Source organism: Vulpes vulpes, chromosome 3, assembly GCF_048418805.1.
Source record: "Vulpes vulpes isolate BD-2025 chromosome 3, VulVul3, whole genome shotgun sequence".
Taxonomy (NCBI): domain Eukaryota; kingdom Metazoa; phylum Chordata; class Mammalia; order Carnivora; family Canidae; genus Vulpes; species Vulpes vulpes.
The window spans coordinates 144,430,505-144,451,332 of record NC_132782.1 but is presented as its reverse complement, the minus strand read 5'-3'; the positions used below and the strand labels follow the sequence as shown (position 1 = coordinate 144,451,332).

The following is a 20,828-nucleotide window of genomic DNA, read 5'->3' as shown; positions in this document are numbered from 1 at the left end:
CTTACAGTCTGGCAATTCTATACTACCATGTGTGATGACTCAAATCTCACACTCTATTCAAGGGCCTGCAAAACCTACATCACACAACAAAGCATATGGCAATATGGCATTCTCTTAACACAAAACCAAAAGAAAAAGTGAACACTGAAACTGTACAGAGTTCAAACTGAGTTTGAATCCAAACAATATATTGGTTGTTTACATAATAGTTTCCACTGTTTATTAATTTTACTTTATTTTATGTGCATGTGCATAAGAGAGAAGGGGGGGAGGGGCAGAGAGATTATTTTAAGCAGGTTCCATCCAGTACAAAGCCCAATGAGGGGGATTTGATCTCACCACCCTGAAATCATGACCTGAGCCAAAAACAAGCATTTGATACTTAACCGACTGAGCCATCCAGGCCCCCCTCCATGTATTTTAAATCAAGCATTCCTGTTAAAAAAAATATGAGTACATATCTATATATATCTACTAATTTGTATGTCATATGTATTTGCTACTTTAAATATAACAAGTATTAGTGAAGCATAATTTCTTTCCTTTTATAGATTAAAAAACTACTAATATTTTCTTCCCTTACCACTCTTTGGTATATGATTTAAAAAGAATATCTTGATCATGCTTACATAGATTTTAAGGACAACTAAAATAAAAATGAAATTTTTAACCTTGTCAAAAAAAGAAGGCATGAAACAATTTGAGAAACATGGGGGGGGGGAGGAGTCTAAAATAAGTACATTCCATTGTGTTTGACAAACATTAAAGGAACAGGTAAACCCTGCAACCAGGCTGCTGGGCCATTCTTCTACTCACTTCCCTAATGTTCTTCCTTGACCCCCAATCAGGAACTAGGAACCAATGGGTTAAAGAAAAAAAAACACTTTAAATAGATGAGTAATTTTTCACTGTCCTACACCATTAGAGTGTGACATTTCAAAAAGCCTAACTCTTCATTTATTAATAGGCTGGTATTACCTTAATAAAAATTTTTCACTGAATTAATTTAAATAAATTACTGTGTTGGTAAGAGTGTTGTTTTTTTTTTAAATGTTCACCTAAATTCGCTATACATCCTATAGCCATGTTACTAATCAGATAATTCGGCCTGAGAGCATCTTTAGCTCCCAGAGTTAGGATCACCAGGCTTATCTTCAGCAATATCAACATCCAATGTAAAACAGTAGCTGAAATTAAGGCAGCAGGAAATCTGAGAATCACAGGGATCTTTGATGCTCTCTTAAATCTCTGCCTTTCTGCTCCTAGGTGTTGTTTTGTTTTTTCTTTAGTCTTCATTTTTTTGTTTTGTTTTGTTTTGTTTTTTTACCCCTGACATAAATTATGCTGGATACTCCATAGATCACTGCTTCTGTAGCAATGCAGTGATTGCTGGGCCAAGTAAATTCAACAAACTTTGTTGTATAATCATTAGCTCAATGCCAGAATAATTTACTTTTAGGTTTTTCTCCTCCTTTTCGGTCTTGAGGAATCTCCAAGTTAATAAATCTCATCATCAATGCACTATGAAACTAATCATAACAAATCTGTTAGCCACAGGTGCTAGAACATTAGAATTAGTTTCAGTTTGCCAAATGTCAAACAACTGGCATTACTAGACTACAGAATGCCATATAGAATGCCAAGTATTTTATAATTATATTATTAGAAATAAAACTCAAAAACTGCATTGCAGAGATGGGAAATCATTAGTAGCAGACATGTCACATGAAGGTAGAGCTAGTTAGTTGTGGGCTCATATATTTAAAGTCAGGTGTGGTTTCGTATAATAATAGAACATTTACTGAGCACTTGGTATATCTCAAGCACTGCAATAATAAGATAAGCACATTATAAGAATGATCTCACAGATAATTTCCAAGATATGTATTATTAACATCATTCCTACTTTACAGATTATGAAACTGAGGCACATAGAAGTTAAGTAACACGTTCCAGGTCACAGAACTATTAAATAATAGAGTTTGGATTCCAAGCAAGTTTGTTTGACATGATCATTTATTTGCTCTTAATCCTATATTACCATTATATGAACTAGGATTTGGAAGGATATAATGATATGCTTTGTTTTTTACTGATAATTTAATCAACTCAAGATGATTAAGGTAAATGCCTGAACTCATTATTGTTGTTCAATATTTATAGCACATAACTGACATAAAATAGGCCCTTGAAATTCTAAATGGAACCTTCCAGAGACTTTAGCAAACTTTCTTAAAAAAAAAAAAAAGATTTTATTTATGCATGAGAGACAGAGAGAGAGAGAGAGGCAGAGACACAGGCAGAGGGAGAAGCAGGCTCCATGCAGGGGGCCCAACGTGGGACTCGATCCGGGGTCCTGGGCTGAAGGCGGCGCTAAACTGCTGAGCTGGGGCTGCCCTTTAGCAAACTTTCAAATTAAAGAATAGCACTAGAGCATACCTTCTCCTTTGAATGCAGTAAGGTATAACTTAAAATTTTAAGTGCCCACTTAAAATTAAAAATTGGAGAACAGAACTTCAAAGATATATAGAGGTTAATGTTCTGCACAGTTTCCAAACAATTCTCCAAAGCCTGACTCTTTTCTACAGAAAGGCAATGGGATTACATTCTGCTGCTGGCCCTTCCCTCACCAGGTCCCTTCAGCCACCATGCCTGACATTTCACTCTCAACCATCTGCACCTGCACCTGTGGCCTATACCTAAGTCTTCACTGCTGCATCTCTGCTTCCAAAAACTCCCCAATATTAACCATTCTTCCTATAACAGGGGATGGGGCAAGCCCCAGAGATGCCTAACCCATGCCCTTTCCCTTTCCTGCCTTTCCTGTAGGTGTGTGGCTTTTTTGTTCTTTTTTTAAAATCTTTCTTCCCGTTTTCTATTGCTCAGCTTCCCACTAACCAGTTTACTGATTTACTCAAGCACACCAGCCTCAAGGCTTGGAATTCAAATCTGTATATTATATTACCCAAATTAATAGTTACTGTATTTCTCAACCATTATAGATGGGTCACAGAAATAGTCAAAAGTCAAATAAACAATGTTGCATTAACAAAGGCCATTGATCAAGCATAATTTGTCAAAATACATACAATAAAAATTTTTAAATCTTGATATGCCACACATAGTCCATCATAATGGGAATTAATACGTTCAATCTTTCACATATCCTCATGTTTCACAGAAATTTTACTTTTGTTATTTTTCTAGTAATGATTTGTACTTACTTTTATTCAGGTCTCCCCAGTTCACTTTACATCAAGTATCTTGGAATCTTGCTTAGCACCAATAGATTTTAACAGTCTACATGTAAAAATTTTAGAATGCTAGAAGCACTCTCCTAGTACTTGATCACCCTGAACTGCATATTTTGACTGAAAAATACCAGCAAACTTCCATAATATGTCTTCTCTAGTACATGTCTATTCTCAAATAACAAGAAAACCAAAAGGTCCTCTTAACTTTCTCGGGGCATTAAGCAAAAGTTTAGATATTCTTTTCATCAAGAGGACTAGAATGGCGGGCAGCGCGGGTGGCTCAGCGGTTTAGTGCCGCCTTCAGCCCAGGGCCGAATATTTTATTTAAAAAAAAAAAATAAAAAAATTTTTTTTAAAAAAAGAGGACTTGAATGGCTATGTGTCTTCTGAGGTATCAGTTTCATCATTTTCTTTTTCTTTTTTTTTAAGTATGTTATTTATTTATTCATGACAGACATAGAGAGAGGGTGGGGGGCAGAGACACAGGCAGAGGGAGAAGCAGGCTCCATGCAGGGAGCCCAATGCGGGACTTGTCTCCAGGATCACGCCCTGGACCAAAGGCAGTCGCCAAACTGCTGAGCCACCCAGGGATCCCCAGTTTCATCATTTTCTTAAAAAAATCTATTTGGCAAAGGATAAGCTAGAGAGACCAAACACTAGTGAAGAGTATTTTGCCACACTTTGCTCTTCAATTTGATCACAGGAATCAACTAGGACAAAAACTAAAGAAAAATATAAAATGGAGACTATCACATATAAAAAGAGTAACCAGAAGATAATAAAAATCTCAATCAAATGTAATTCAACATTTGTTTTTTTAAAAGTAGTAAAATGGTGTTCATTGAGGTGAATTTGATTTAACCATTCCATATTTAATTGTGCAAGTACCCACTGCAATATTTTATTCAAATTATCAAATATAGATTTACACTTTTTTTTTTATTCATGAGACACACAGAGAGGCAGACATAGGCAGAGGGAGGGGCAGGCTCCCTGTGGGGAGCCTGATGTGGAACTTGATCCCAGGACCGTGGGATCACAACCTGAGCCAAAGGCAGACGTTCAACCACTGAGTCACCCAGGCGTCTCTAGATTCACATTTCAATAAGATTATCAAAAAATAAGATTAGAAGTTATAGAAAAATGGAAACAGAGTAAGATTACAGAATGAACTACAGTACTTCATTTCTTGAGAATAAAAGAGAAAACTGATCCCAAAAACAAATTTCAACACAGAATTTTAGTAGACAAGCATATTAAAAATAAAAGGGGGAAGGTAGAGTTCTGAGTATGGAACTTCTAAAATTTCTTCCAGTTCTAACACAGAAGTAATGATTACTAGTATGTAAAATGTAGCCACAATATGCTAGAGGTAATGGGGTAGAGACAGGACAGTGGAAACAAGTATGTGCTGAGTTTACTGTGTCACAGGCACTGTGCTGCAGTCCTGTCAGATTCTGCATTCTCACTAAACCACAACAATCCTGAAGATTATTATTGTCTTCATTCTAAAGATAAGGAAATTCAGTGAGGTGAAACCACTTGCCCAAAGTTTCAAGGCTGGTAAGCAGAGGAGTTGAGATTTTTTACTTCCAAGCCTACAACTTTCCATCCATTACTGCATTCTTTGGCACAATGGGATACACTGGCTTTTACTCCACTCCCAAGTAATAAGCAGAACCAAACAACAACAACAAACCTTTAGTAATTTCTATACTCACATCAACAAATATTAAAGGGACATCACTTTTCCTCCTAAGAGCCTCACCTTAGTATTTCTATTTTTCATGGCTCAATGAAATTTATGCTTTAAACTTCATTACCAACATTTTAAAAATTTTTAATAAATCATTTAATTACAGAGTTATAGATTTAAGTCTGTTCTCACCTTAAAAAAAAAAAAAAAAACTAGAAGAAACATTCCCCAAAACCTTTTTAAAAATTACAATAAAATCCAACTAAAATACCTGGGGACTGGGATGTTCTGATTTCAACTCTTTTTCAAAACCCAATACCAGCCCAGTACCCCTATCAACCCTTGTACTACCTCCACCCTACAAATGACATCTCATACACCCTGCTCTGAGGTGTATTGCTGCTACCTTAGTACCCACTGTATGATTAAGCTACAATCTTCAGTAAGTACAATCTTTTCAATCATCACATATTTATGAAATTCCTAAAAGACAGTAAAGATTACTGCCAAGCATGGCATGACTTTTATGGGGGCAAGAAAACGATGGAAACTCATTAGCACTCCAAGAAGCCACAGAAGAGCAGTTACCCTGACCACAGAAGTGTTGAATTGAAATCCACAAAGCATTTTCCAGTTCTGACCTAGATGGGGTAAGCCTCCGTGCACTTCTTTCCACTGCTCAATATCACTGAATTGAAGATTTCCTGCTTCTCATTAGGAGGCCTTTTTCATTTCCCATTACTCCCAACTTTATACTCACACACTGAGAATTTCAAGTGGAGGATGTTGAAGTTTCTTTACATTATTTCTGTATTCAATTTTTAAAATAAGTTCATGACCTAAATGAGTATTTTAAACTAAATTAACATAGCTTGAATGAACTGCTCAACTTCCATGGCTTGAATGAACTGCTCAACTCCCATGGAGGTCAATCATACAAGAATATATTTCTTATTATACCCAATCCAACTAATAAGACCTTAAACAAAGTTTACCGAGAAACCTGAGCAGCATGGCCGTACCACAATATAAGAATATATGAAGCAATGTATGACACTGCTCTTACGGAAAAGGAAGGCATCCAAGTTCTTGAGCAGCCTTTTGATGAGCTATCACCATTTAACTAGATTACTGATAACACATTAAGTCTTGCAAAAATCAAGTTTTGTGAAGAACCTGGTTGTTGTGCTGCCGTTCACTGTGTTGCAGGCCATGGGAGAGGGCCAGTGCTTGCGTGCTTAAGAATGAACCAGAAAGATCCACCAGATTGTAGACAAAAGCAGCCATGGAGCTTTCAACATCAAGGGTTTATATTTAGAGAAGTATCACTACAGAATGTGTCTATGCTGCAAAAGATGTCAATGGCTAATAAAACTGGGGTGCCTGATACTACTGTCTTGGAAGTGGAACTTTAGACAGGACCTAATTTGTTGTGCATAATAGCCAAGAAGCTAATAAAACTTTTACAGAAATACTTAAAAGCAGTTTTACCATGTTATATGCTTCACCACACCTCTATGCTTGGGTGACGGCCAACCTTTCTGGACACTTAGCAGTTCAGTAGTTAAAATTTGCTTATCATTTGACCAGCTGACCTTTCCTGAAATCATGTGGTACTGAGCTTTAAGTCTTTAAATCTATCCCCATGCCAGAATCTTATCAATACATAAAAAATATAGACAGATTACGTACCAAAATATCCAACATAACACTCATATATTATCTTTAGAATTATATAGAACTAAAATCCAGGAACTATGAACATGCAAAAGATTAGATGGTTCATTCCTTTAGTCATTTCAAACACTGGAATCAAAGACTATACAGTTATTTGTTTGCTCACTTTATGTTTACATCGCCCACATTCATACTAGTATATACCAGATCTATGTTATCATTCATTTTTTTTGTTAGATTTTTGTTATCAAGATGTATAGTGATTATTTAATGCCTTTTTATAGATCTCATTTTGTGCTGTCATAGAAAACGTCTCTATCTTGAAAATCTACATTGCAAAGAAGCACATCTTTAATGTCTTCAGGCAAAAAAAAAAAGCCTTATGGTTAATTTAATGGTTGCACTTTTGGGTATAACTTAACAAAGAAAACCTAAAAAAGAATGAGAGAAGGCTATTCAATATTTCTAGTATGATACTATCTTTGTCTTATGCAGAGTATGTAGAACATGTTCTTTAATTTAGTAAATTTTTTTTAAGATTTATTTATTTATTCATTCAGAGAGAGAGAGAGAGAGACAGGCAGAGACACAGGCAGAGGGAGAAGCAGGCTCCATGCAGGGAGCCCGACGTGGGACTTGATCCTGGGTCTCCAGGATCACGCCCTGGGCTGCAGGAAGCGCTAAACCGCTGCGCCATGGGGGCTGCCCTAGTAAATATTTTTTAAAGGTAAAGATGCTTTATTATTGTTGCTACAACAATCCTTGTTTGTAAAATTATTATTTTTCCATACCTATTGGAAGCTGTTTACCTACTATATTTTTGTTGAAGTATGCCTTTTTCCTTCTCTTCCCAATTTCCCTTGCAAAAAAAAAGAAGTGGGTTTCTGCCAGTGAACTGAGCAGACATTTAATTTTTATACGCCTTTTGAGCTGCGTAACGCAGTATTTAGATGCTTGATAATTTATTATATAACTGATCAAACAGCAATGTGTATTAATGTTAGTTCAACCATATATTTATATGGTCTTGTAATGGGTAGTTACAATTCCATGGGAGAAATAATTTATCAGGATTCACCAGCTTATAAAAATGTATTGTGAGAGCTAAACATCCAAATAAATAATGAAACGCAAAAAAAAGACAACACCTAAACTACTTTCCTAAATAAGAACAATGTACTAAACAAAATCTTTATTAGTATATGAAAGCTAACATTTGAATATTTATTTTATTAAATATAACAATATAAACAGAATTTGGTGAAATGTAGGAAATTTAGTTAGATTTTATATGGTCCGGATAAAACCTAAAATATAGTTGTTAGAACAAACTCCCTATTAAAGTCTTACTTGATTTCCTTTGCTTCTAATATGGTGGAGAAAAACTGACATTTTAGGTAAATTAAGTTCTGATTAATAAGAGTTTTACTTTCTAAAATAACACAACACATCTGAATTTCAAGATTGGAAGGAAGCCTTGGGCATGGATATGATGTTAAATAAAAGTTAAGGGGAGGGCATAAGGATTTAATGTCAGGATATCTTTTACTGAATTAAGTAACCTCCCACTTATGTTCAGGTCAAATTCTTGGAAATCATTAATATAAAAGTCTGTGAGGTATCTTTTCCCCAAAGAAATCAAATTATGTCCACAAATGTTAATTTCACTTACCCTTTCAACACCTCAGAAAGAGTCAGATATAACATGACAGAGAATTACATTGTTTTTATCAATTCTCCTTCAGAATCCTCAGAACTCTCTTAGAAATACTTATTATTACCATCACTTTCCATGGTGAAATGTCAAGTTGAGTCTGACTTATTTTGAGGTCACTCTCATTGCCACCACCCACTTATGTTTTTTCTCAAAGGCTACAGTTTATTCTTCTGCCCTTTTATCTTCCCTGTATCCTCACTTCAGCTTAAATTATACAAATTGGCAAGTGTATTTTAAATACCACAGGCTCTCAACATATATTTATCGGTTGAGAAAGGGTAAGAGGAGAAAAGAAGTAAATGAAATTAGTGTATACTCCACCCCACCCTCCCTCCAGTTGTCTTTCTTCCTATTTCTCAGACCAACTTCAGTCATATGACCTCAAATGCATCAGGCATTTTATTGATTCCCTCAACTTTTCAATATACTTTAGAAAGAATCAGTGTAATAAATGGAAGAGTCAGCGCAGATACTAAAAACCCCCAATTTAATTTTATTCCCTCTCTTCCAGCTTTTACATTTCCCTTCATTTGGCATCTTCCCCTAATCCCTACAAATTCCTTCTGTCTCAAAAATAAAAAATCTGTTTCAGTTCTGAGTGCCCTCAGTCTATGCTCCCTTTCTCCTTCATTCTCAGTCAACATCCTTCAGTCACTTTTTCTACTTCTTTGCTTCCCATTAAGTCTTCAAACTATTATAATCATATTTTCTATTCCTCTAATTCATAACAAATTGAGTGCACCTCTTATATGGCATTTCTATATTTAACACTGTGCACTATTCCTTTGTTAAAACTTTTCTTGGGTTCCATGATTCCTCACTTTTCCAGTATTCCAAACACTCCTGTCTGTCACACACACACACTAGGATCCAATGATAGGATCCATTAAACATTCAAGATGACCATTATTGGCATCAAATTCAGTTAGGAGGATACAGAACAGGAAACAATGTTTGCCAGTAAAACAGGTAGGCTTAAATGACCCATAGATGGCCCCAAAAGATGCCTATGTCCTAATCCCCAGAAACTGAATATGTACTGCCTTTAAAGATAAAAGGGACTTTGCAGATGTGATTAAGTTAGGGATCTTAAGATGGGGAGGTTATCCTGAATGACCTGGGTTAATCTATTATAATCACTAGGGTGGAGAGAGAAGCAAGAGCATCAGAGTCACAGAAGGTAATGTGACAGCAGAAACAGAGGAAGAAGGAAATATGACAATAGAAGAAGAGGTACTGAAGATGCTGATGACTTTCAAAATGGAGAACAGGGCCATGAGCCAAGGAAAGCAGGCAGCCTCTAGAAGCTGGAAAAAAACAAGGAAACAGATTTTTCCCCAGAGCTTTCAGGAGGAACACAGATCTGATGACACATTTTGGACTTCTAACATCCAAAACTAGTGTGCATTATTTTAAGCCACTAAACTTGTGGGAATTTGTTACAGCAGCAAAAATATAAAAAGTGTTAGACATTCCACTTCCGCAGGAGTACCCTCACAACAGTCTCTAGCAATATACACAGTTGCCCAAGACTTTCTCTTTCCAGTCTAAGAAGCTGTAGCTGATAGCATGGCATAAGTGTATACGTGTATGTGCTCCTCCCAAGCGATTCTCTTCAGTGCTTCAGAGACCTCAAGGATGAGGTAATGAAACTTATATGGGTGGGCAGAAACCTCGTGTCCGACTAGAGTCAATAGCTTATGCAATAATTCCATAGACATACTTTTTCAGGATCCCTCCAAGGAACAAACTCAATTATGAGAATCCTCCCACTCAGAAAAGTCCAAAGTTATGGCTTTCTCCTCAAGTACTTATGATCTACTTGTCCTGGTCCACTTGCGGTTATCGAATCAGTAAGGGAACAATTTTACCTAAGTAATATTGCCCACCACCTTTATCAGATATCCAAAAGAAGAGAGTTACAAAGCAAATAAAAGCCCTTTTTTTTTTTTTCAGAAGAAAAGAACTTTGTCATCCCTTAATTCACACCCTAAAATGTACTTTAGTTAGATTCACTTACTGGGAAGGAATCACTAAAGCTAGTTCAAAGAAGGAAGACAAATTATAGCACGGCACACAGTACAAGGAAATTTCAAGAATAAAGACTTACAGAGAACCAGAAAGCAGTTTGATATATTAACAATAAAAACCTGTGAAATGTTATGGATGCCTGTGTTTTGCCACTAATGTGATTCGGGTCTTCTGCAAACATCTGCTTCTTTATCCTTTTTTTTTTTTTTTTTTTTTTTACTAAGAGGCATGTTACTCCTGGTCTATACAGGTAACTCATAACTCAAAATGGCTCAACTTACAAACCTGTACCTTTTTATGACCTTTTTTGTGGTAATTAAGACTGTCACAGTAAAACTAGTATTTAGGATCATTAAATTAATGCCAAGTCAGTTTATGCTAAGCCAATGCAATTATCAGAAAAAACGATAGGCTGATTCATGAAACTGTGGAATGATCCAAGGGAAAAGGGAGCTGGGAATTACTCCCAACCAGATTGATGAGCCAACAAAAATCACCCATATAGGTCTCCTCTCCCCATCTTACAGAAAGGGCACTACAGCTGAACTATTTAATCCAAGATGAACAAACTAGTAGAGACTTTTACAGGCCCCTTCCAGGTTTACTGAAGGCCTGATGATATAGTAGGAAAGAAAACATGTAGGCAAAATTTCAGGCACAGCAAGAAATTGCCTTATAGGATAGCAAGCAGAACTTCTGAATGACAATGTGGCCCTTCCACTGATGACTTATTCTAGATCCCTCTGATCTGGATGGTTTCTCAAGTTTTTCAGGCTGCATGAACTACCAAATTCAGGATCATCATGGTAACAAACAAGTAGAGGAGAACTGCAGCCACTTACTCATATTCTTATATATACTCTGCATTGCTTCTTTGTTGGTTTGGTGGGAATCTGAGGCAAAAGCAACAAAAGTCATCATTCCTCCCCATTTCTAAAGTTAGATTAGACTTTGTGGTCTGGCCTGACTCCAGAATGTGTACCTTTTTTTTTTTCATGCTACGCATTACATCTCCAGAACTTATTAATTTTATAACTGGAAGTTTGTATCTTTTTGTTTGTTTGCTTTAAGTAGGTTCCATGCCCAGAGTGGAGCGCAATGTGGAGTCTGAACTCCCAACCCTGAGATCAAGATCTGAGCTGAGATCAAGAGTCAGATGCTTAACCAACTGAGCCACCCAGGTGTCCCTGGAAGTTGCACTTTTTGACTACTTTTACCTATTTTGCCCACCTACTATCCCCTGCCTCTGGCAACCACCAATCTGTTCCTTGTATCTATGAGTTCAGTTTTTTAGATTCCACATATAAGTGAGATCATACAGTATTTGTTTTCCTCTGATTTATCTCACTTAGCATAATGCCTTCAAAGGTTCGTCCATGTTGTCACAATTAGCAGAATTTCCCTCTTTTATAGCTCAATACCACTCCATTGTATATACATACCACATCTTCTTTATCTATCCATTCATCCATAGACACTTAAATTGTTTCCATGTCTCAGCTACTGTAAATAATACTACAATGAACATGGAAGTGCAGGTATCTTTTTGAGTTAGTGTTTTCATTTCCTTTGGATAAATACCCAGAAATAGAATTGCTGGATCTTATGTTAGTTTTACTTTTAACTTTCTGAAGAACCTACTTATTGTTTTCCATAGTAGCTATAACAATTTACAGTCCTATTAACAGAGCATGAGGCTTCTTTTTTCTCCATATCCTTACCAATACTTTCTATTTCCTGTCTTTTTGATAATAGTCATTCTAACAGATGGGAGATGATACTGTAGTTTTGATTTGCATTTCCCTGATTAGTAATATTAAGAACGTTTTCACATATCTACTTTCCATCAGCATGTCTTCTTTGGAAAATGTCTATTTAGATCCTCTGGCCATTTTTTTAATTGGACTGTTTCTTTTGTTGTTGTTGTTATTCTTATTGAGTTACATGGGTTCTTTATATATTTTGGGTATTAAACCCTTATCAGATACATTCAAGTCTTTTATCCATTTAGAGCTGATGACTATGTACAAGGTTAAGTTAGTGGTCCAGTTTTGTTCTTTTGGATGTGGCTGTCCAGTTTTCTCAACATCATGTATTGAAGAGAATGTCCTTTCAGTTTTATATTTTTTTCACTCCTTTGTTGTAAATTGACCACATATGTACAGATTTATTCCTGGCTGGGCTCTCTATTTTGTTCTATTGGGCTGTATTTATTCTTATGCCAATATCATAATGTTTTGAGTAGCTCTGTACTATAATCATAATTACATGGAGATATACCTTATACATAAATAAAGATTTAATGCCATAAAGAAGCCCATTCTGAATTAATCTAAAATTTACTGCAGGGCAAATCAAAATCCCAACAGAGTTTTAAGAATTTGGCGAGCTGATTCTAAACTCAATATGGAAGAAACAAACCCAAAAATTGCCAAAACCATTCTAAAAAAGAACAAAGTCAAGGAAATCAAGTAGCTAGTGTCAGTAATAAAAACACTGTAGCATTGATTAAGAAATAAATATCTCTTGCTTCTTCAACATCCCAAAACCTTCCTATGTATTTATAACAAATCAATAAAGAAATTACCCCTTTGCTCCATAAAATCCTTCACAGTCTTCTTAGTCTTTCAAATGGTTTTTAATTATTAAAGACAAGAGCATGATGGCAGGGGCAAAATGTTCCTTTATACCTGTCACTATTCTCCTCAGAGCACATTTCAACTTAACTATTCTAAATGTTTCCCTATTTAAGATATTATACACTTCATCAGAACATCATGTGGAGTGGCAGACAGAACGGCTGCCAACATGAGAATAAAGTGACAGATTGTTAAGAACACAAAGTATCTATATTTAAGCACTATTATTTATATTTTTACAGAGTATATGAGAAAAAAACCATTGGGAAGTGACAAGAGACAAGAAGTAGAACAATCAAAGGCATGAGTTAATGTTACCTTGACAATAATTACTACAATATATTGCAAATTATTTACAAACACATTAACTATAGCTCCAGTCCTTTTATTCATAAAAAATTAGACAAAAATCATAAAATAAAACACAGTAACAATAAAATTTTCAATATAGAGTTATTTAGAAAACTGTATAAATTGCAATTTTTTTAAGTATTCAATAATCTCCCCGTACAGAGTACTCTGCAATGTTCTACATAGCGACACAAAGGAAAGATATATGGGTAGGAAAGGGGGAACAGAGGACATTAAAGTGTTTTAGGTGGGATAAATGGTAAAACTATATACATAAATATATAGAGAGAAATGAGAGTGACTATTATGTAGTAGATATCATAATGAATCTATAAATGAACATAGTAAATTGGAATTAACAAGCAGTAAAGACTGAAAGCTGGGTGAAATTTTTTGAATTTTCATAAAGGCAACAGAAAGTCACTGCAGGTCCTTGATCGTGGGAGTGAAAACATGAAAGCACTGTCTGAGAAAGAATTCTAACAGCTGTGTGTAGGATGAGTTGGAGGGAGAAAGAGACTAGAGACAGGGAATAAACAGCTACAAAGCTGCTGAAGTACAAAAGCATGTATTATAGCTACAAAGCATGATGGCATACAGAAGCATGAAGTACATGACACATTAAATGAAGACTAAGACAAGGTAAAAACTACAGGGGGAAAAAGTAAATAGAAGAGGCAATCCTTACATTTTTAAAATTATTTTCATAACATCTCGGTACATTTAACATGTAGATACAGATTTTTTAAATAAGGTATTAAATGATTAGTGTGCATAATACCAACCTCTATAGGACTGGCCTAAGAATGGAATTAGATGTTATTAAAAGGATTTTCTAATTGTAAATGTCACATAAACATTATCTGTTGCAATTTCTTAGGCAAGAGATAGTTGTGATATAATGGAAATGCTCCAGCCATAAAGTCAGAATTCGAATTCTGGCTCTATTATTTAATGGTAACTTTAGTGGAGACCTTAAGCAAGTCATTTAACCATTCTGAGTAACTATTACTTTTTTCTCTTCTTTTTTATTCAAGTATAATTAACATACAGTGTTTTTTAGTTTCAGTTATACAATACAGTGATTCAACAATTCTATACACTACTCAGTGCTCATCACGGTAAGTGTGCTCTTAATCCCCTTCGCCTATTTTACCCACTGCCCCCACACCCTCTCCCCTCTGGTAACCAAACACTAGTTTGTTTTCTATGCTCAGTTTGTTCTCTATGCTGGTTTATTCTTTTTTTATTAGTTCATTTGTTTCTTAAATTCCACGTATGAGTGAAATCATATGGCATTTCTCTTTCTCTGACTCATTTTGCTTAGCATTATATCCTCAAGATCTTTCCATGTTCCTGTAAATGGCAAAATTTCATTCTTTTTGTTTGCTGAGAAACATTCCACTGTGTGCGTGCATGGACATGCAGACACACACACACACACACACACACACACACACACACACACCACACACACACTTCTTTATCCATTCATCTACAGATGGACACATGGGCTGCTGCTATATCCTGGCTATTGTAAATAATGCTCCAGTAAAAGTCAGGGTGCATCTATCTTTTCAAATTAGTGTTTTCATTTACTTTGGGTAAATACCCAGTAGTGAAATTACTAGATCTTATAGTAATTCTATTTTTAATTTTTCAAGGAACCTCCATACTGTTTTCCACAGTGGTTGCACCACGTTGCCTTCCCACCAACAGTGCATGAAGCTTTTCTCCAACATCCTTGCCAACATTTGTTATTTCTCATTTTTTAAATTGTAGCCACTTTTTTTTAAAATTTTAGACACTGTTATAACTACCAAGTGATATCTCATTATTGTCTTGATTTGCATTTCCTTGATGATTAGTGAAGCTGAGCATCTTGTCATGTGTCTGTTGGCCATCTGTATGTCTTCTTGGGAATAAAATCTGTTCATGTCCTCTGCCCATTTTTAAATTGGACTATTTGGATTATTTGGGGGGTTTTTGTGTCGAATTGTACGTTCTTTATATATTTTGGATATTAACCCCTTGTCAGATATATCATTTGCAAATATCTTCTCCCATTCAGTAGGCTGCCTTTTGGTTTTGTTGGTGGTTTCTTTCACTGTACAAAAGCTTTTTATTTTGGTGTAGTTTCAATAGTTTAATTTTGCTTTTGTTTCCCTTGCCAAAGGAAGCATAACTACAAAAATGTCCCCATGGTTGATGCCAAAGAGATCACTGCCTGTTTTCTTCTACAAATTTTACAGTTTCAGGTCTTACATCTAGGTCTCTAACCCATTTTGAATTTGTTTTTATGTATGGCATAAGAAAGTAATGTAAGTTCATTTTTTTGCACGTAGCTGTCCAGTTCTCCCAACACAATTTGTTGAACAGACTCTCTTTCTCCAATTGCATATTCTTACCTCCTTTGTCACAGACTAATTGACCATATAACCATGGGTTTATTTATGGGCTGTCTATGCTGTTCCATTGATCTATGTGTCTATTTTTGTGCTAGCCATACTATTTTGATAGTATACATACTACAGCTTTGTAGTATATCTCAAAATCTAAAATTGTAAGAACTCCAATTTTGTTCTTGTTCAAGACTGCCTGCCTTGGTGACTCAGAATCTTTTCATTGTTCCATATAAATTTTGGGATTATTTCATTATTTCTGTGAAAAAGAAGCACCAACAGAATTTTGATAGGGGCTACATTATTTGCAGATTGCTTTGGGTAGTATGGACATTTAACAATATTGATTCTCCAAATCCATGAGCATGGAGTATCTTTCCATTTGTTTGTATCGCTTTCAATTTCTTTCATCAACATTTTGTAATTTTCAGAGAACAGGTCTTTCACATCCTTGGTTAAGTTGGTTCCTAGGTATTTTATTCTTTTTGGTGCAACTGTAAATGGGATTGTTTTCTTAATTTCTCTTTCTGCTACTTCACTACTAGTGTATAGAATAGCAAGGTTTCTGCACGTTGATTTTGCATCCTGCAATTTTACTAAATTAATTTACCAGTGTTAGCAGTTTTCTGGTGGCATTGTTAAGGTTTGTATATATACTATCATGTCATCTGCAAATAGTGAAAGTTTTATTTCTTCCTTACCAATCTGGATGCCTTTTATTCCTTTTTCTTAAATGATTCCTGTGGCTGGGTCTTCCTTCTAATACTATGTTGAATAAACAGTGAGAGTGGATATAGTTGTCTTGTTCCTGATATTGAAGGAAAAGCTCTGTTTTCTACCACTGAGTATGACATTAGCCATTGGTTTTTCATATATGGTCTTTATTATGTTGAGATATGTTCCTTCTAAACCCACTTTGTTGACAGTTTTTATCATGAATGAATGTTGTACTTTGTCAATGCTTTTTCTGCACCTGAGATGATCGTATGGTTTTTATTCTTTCTGTTAATATGATGTATAACATTGACTGATTTGTGAACATTGAACCACTCTTGCATCTTTGGAATAAATCCCACCTGACCATGGTGAATGATTTTTTAATGTATTGTTGTTGGATTCAGTTTGCTAACATTTTGTTGAAAATTTTTGCATCAGAGATAGTGGCCTGTAGTTTTCTTTTCTTGTAGTGTCTTTATCTGGTTTTGGTATCAGGGTAATGCTAGTTTCACAGAATGAATTTGAAAGTTTTCCTTTCTCTTCCAATTTTTGTAAAAACTTAAGGAGAATAGGCATTAACTCTTTTTTTAAAGACTTTATTTTTAAGAAATCTCTACATCTAACATGGGGCTTGGATTCCCCAAGATCAAGAGCTGCACACTTCAACTGAGCCAGCCAGGTGCCCCTTAACTCTTCTTTAAAATGTTTGGTAGAGGCCGCGGCAACTGGCGCGTCCGGCGCTTCCTCTGCGGCAGCCGCAGCTCGGGCCATGCCGCAGCGCACGCCCGGGTGGCCGCTCGCTGCTTGCCGCGGCCGGCGCCTTCGGCGGCTGTAGGCTGTGCCCGGCGGCCCGGCTGGCCCTGCTGCGGGCGCTGCGGTGCCCGGTGCTGCAAGCCGGCGAGCCGGGCGGCATGGGATAGGACGCAGCCCTGGTGCACCGAGATCGCCTCCGCAGGATGAGGGAGTGGTGGGTGCAGGTGGGGCTGTTAGCTGTGCCCCTGCTGGCGGCCTATCTGCACATCCCACCACCCCAGCTTTCTCCTGCTCTTCGCTCATGGAAATCATCGGGCAAATTTTTCACCTACAAGGGACTGCACATCTTCTACCAAGACTCTGTGGGTGTGGTTGGAAGTCCTGAGATAGTTATGCTTTTACAAGGCTTTCCAACATCCAGCTATGACTGGTACAAGATTTGGGAAGGTCTGACCCTGAGGTTTCATCGAGTGATTGCCCTTGATTTCTTGGGCTTTGGCTTCAGTGACAAACCAAGACCACACCACTACTCCATATTCGAGCAGGCCAGCATTGTGGAAGCACTTCTGCGACAGCTGGGGCTCCATAACCGGAGGGTCAACCTTTTGTCTCATGACTATGGGGACATCGTGGCTCAGGAGCTGCTCTACAGGTTCAAGCAGAATCGATCCGGCCGGCTTACCAGAAAGAGTCTCTGTCTGTCAAATGGAGGTATATTTCCTGAGACTCACCGTCCTCTCCTTCTCCAAAAGCTTCTCAAAGATGGAGGCATGTTGTCACCCATCCTCACTCGATTGATGAACTTCTTTGTATTCTCCCGAGGTCTCACCCCAGTCTTTGGGCCGTACACCCGCCCCTCTGAGAGTGAGCGGTGGGACATGTGGGCAGGGATTCGCAACAACGATGGGAACTTAGTTATCGACAGTCTCTTACAGTACATCAACCAGAGGAAGAAGTTTAGAAGACGCTGGGTGGGAGCTCTTGCTTCTGTAACTATTCCCATTCATTTTATCTATGGGCCACTGGATCCTGTAAATCCCTATCCAGAGTTTTTGGAGCTGTACAGGAAAACGCTGCCGCAGTCCACAGTGTCGATTCTGGATGACCACATTAGCCACTATCCACAGCTAGAGGATCCCATGGGCTTCTTGAATGCATATATGGGCTTCATCAACTCCTTCTGAGCTGGAAAGAGAAGCTTCCCTGTATTACCTCCCCTACTCCCTTATCTGTTGTGTATTCTACTTAGGAAAAGATGCCCAAAAGAGGTCCTGGCCACAAACACTATTCTCTCACAAAAGTCTGCCTAGACTTACATTGGTGATCAGCATATAGTAAAAAACCCACTGAAGCTCCAGCTAAGGATGGTCCTCACAGTCCGCCCAGTCCACCTCCCATTCTTCTCAAAGCTGAGCGAGTATATGGACTTGCCTTTGTGCTTTTAGGAAATCCTGATAAGCACTACTCACAGATAGATACAGAGACATTCTTAAAAGTCTTTATAACCCATCTATGGACTTTTCTGAAATATCTAGAAAGGCTCATTTCTGGCCCATCCTTAACTGGAGTCTTATAGTAAAGAATGAGGAGAGGGTGTCTCCTGACCTGTCCTTGAATTACTTTAAGGGCATATGCTTTTTTTTTTTTTTTTTTTTAAAGTTCTCTAAGCAACACAGCTTCAAGTGAGAGTGAGTCTCCCTTGTCATAACTTGGAATTTCATTTCATTAGCTGCTTTTAATTATAAACATGTTGTTAAAATAGGTTTTGGTTTGAATAATGCAGTATTCTAATAAGTATACTTTAAGACTATGAGTTACCTACACGTATGATATATATTTTTTAAGGATACTAAACCAGCAGATACTCTGGCAGAGTAGTGAACTTCATTAAACAGGTTTAATTTCTGAATAAAGTGAATTAAATCGAAACTATTTACAGAAGTTCCTAAAATCACAAGATACTATAGACCAGTAGCATCCGTGCCAGAGATTTACTGTTATTAGCTAATTCTAACAGCAAATAACAGTCTGACTCTTCATACCTCAGTGCTTAGAGGCATGTCCCTCCTGAGCTGGAGGGGAGGGGATCTTTGTATAGTCCAGGTTACCATACAGGGATTCCTTTTATGACAACTGCTTAACTTAACTTCTCATTGGTCGTCTCAGAGAGACTTCCTCATGTAGCTCAGTAACTCCTGTACTTAACAGACAGGAAAGTTCCAGAAACTTTAAGAACAAATTCTGAAAGACCTATATGAGCAAATGGTGCTGAATTTTTTTTTAAGCCACAGCTTCATTGTCTTAGTCGAAACAGGATGATTAAGTGATTATTTTAAATTCTTTTTTTTTTATTAGCAACTTCAAGTATAAAAACTGAAACTGGAATAAGTGTTTATTTTCTATTAATAAAAATGAATTTTGACAAAAAAATAAAAATAAAAAAAATAAAAAAAAAATAAAATGTTTGGTAGAATCCACCTGTGAAACCAACTAGTCCTGGACTTTTGTTTGTTGGTAATTTTTTTAATTACTGATTTGATTTCATTGCTAGTAATTTATTCAATATTTCTATTTCTTCCTGTTCAGTTTTGGAAGGCATATTTCTAGGAATTTATCTGTTTCTTCTAGGATGTCCAATTTGTTGGTATAGTTTTTCATAATATTCTCTTATAATTCTTTGTACTTCCATGGTGTTGTTTTATTTTATTTTTTCTCTGTTGTTGCTTTTTGTTTTGGGTGTTTCTTTTAATTTTAGTGCAGATATATCTTTGAGATCTTGATTTTATTTCCTTTGGATACACAACCAGAAGTGGAATGGCTGGATCACATAACAGTTCTATTCCTAATTTTTTGAGAAAACTTCATGATGGTTTTTTCTTGATCTTCTATATTTTATTTTATTATTAAAATGTTTAATTTTATTTAAATTCAATTAATTAACCTATAAAGTATTAATGGTTTCAGAGGTAGAGGTCAGTGATTCATCAGTCTTACATAATGCCAATACTTCCATGATATCACATCATCCAGTTGTCCCAACCCTTTATCCTCCTCCCCTCCAGTGACCTCAGTTTTTGTTTTCTATGATTGAGTCTCTTATAGTTTTTCTCCCTCTCTGATTTCGTCTTATTTTTTCTTCTCTTCCCCTATCATTTTCTGTCTTGTTTCTTAAATTCCACATGAGTATGATCATAGGATAATTGTCTTTCTCTGATATTTTTTTGTTTTTTTAAGTAATCGTTATAATCAATATGGGGCTCAAACTCACAACCTTGAAACCAAGAGTCACATGCTCTACTGACTGAGACAGCCAGGTGCCCCTTGTGGTTCTTTCTCCTTTTTCATTTCTGATTTTGAGTTCCCCTCTCTTTTTATTTTTATGAGTCTAAAAGTTTATCAATTTGGTTGATCTTTGATCTTTTCATAGAACCAGCTCCTGGTTTCACTGATCTGTTCTATTGTTGCTTTGTTTTGTTTTTAGTCTCTATTTATTCCTGCTCTAATCTTTATTATTTTCTTCCTACTACTAGTTTAGGGCTTTGTGTCTTCTTTTTCTGGCTCCTTTAGGTGTAATGTTAGGTTGTTTGAGAT

At 36.5% G+C, this 20,828-nt stretch overlaps 1 protein-coding gene and 1 pseudogene across 1 annotated transcript in view; one reads left to right on the top strand and one right to left on the bottom strand.

Moving 5' to 3' along the window:
* Nucleotides 1-20,828, bottom strand: part of PIGK (phosphatidylinositol glycan anchor biosynthesis class K) — a 110,336-nt gene that overhangs the window by 75,144 nt on the left and 14,364 nt on the right. The window lies entirely within an intron of this gene.
* Nucleotides 14,384-19,684, top strand: LOC140598393 (mesoderm-specific transcript homolog protein pseudogene; annotated as a pseudogene).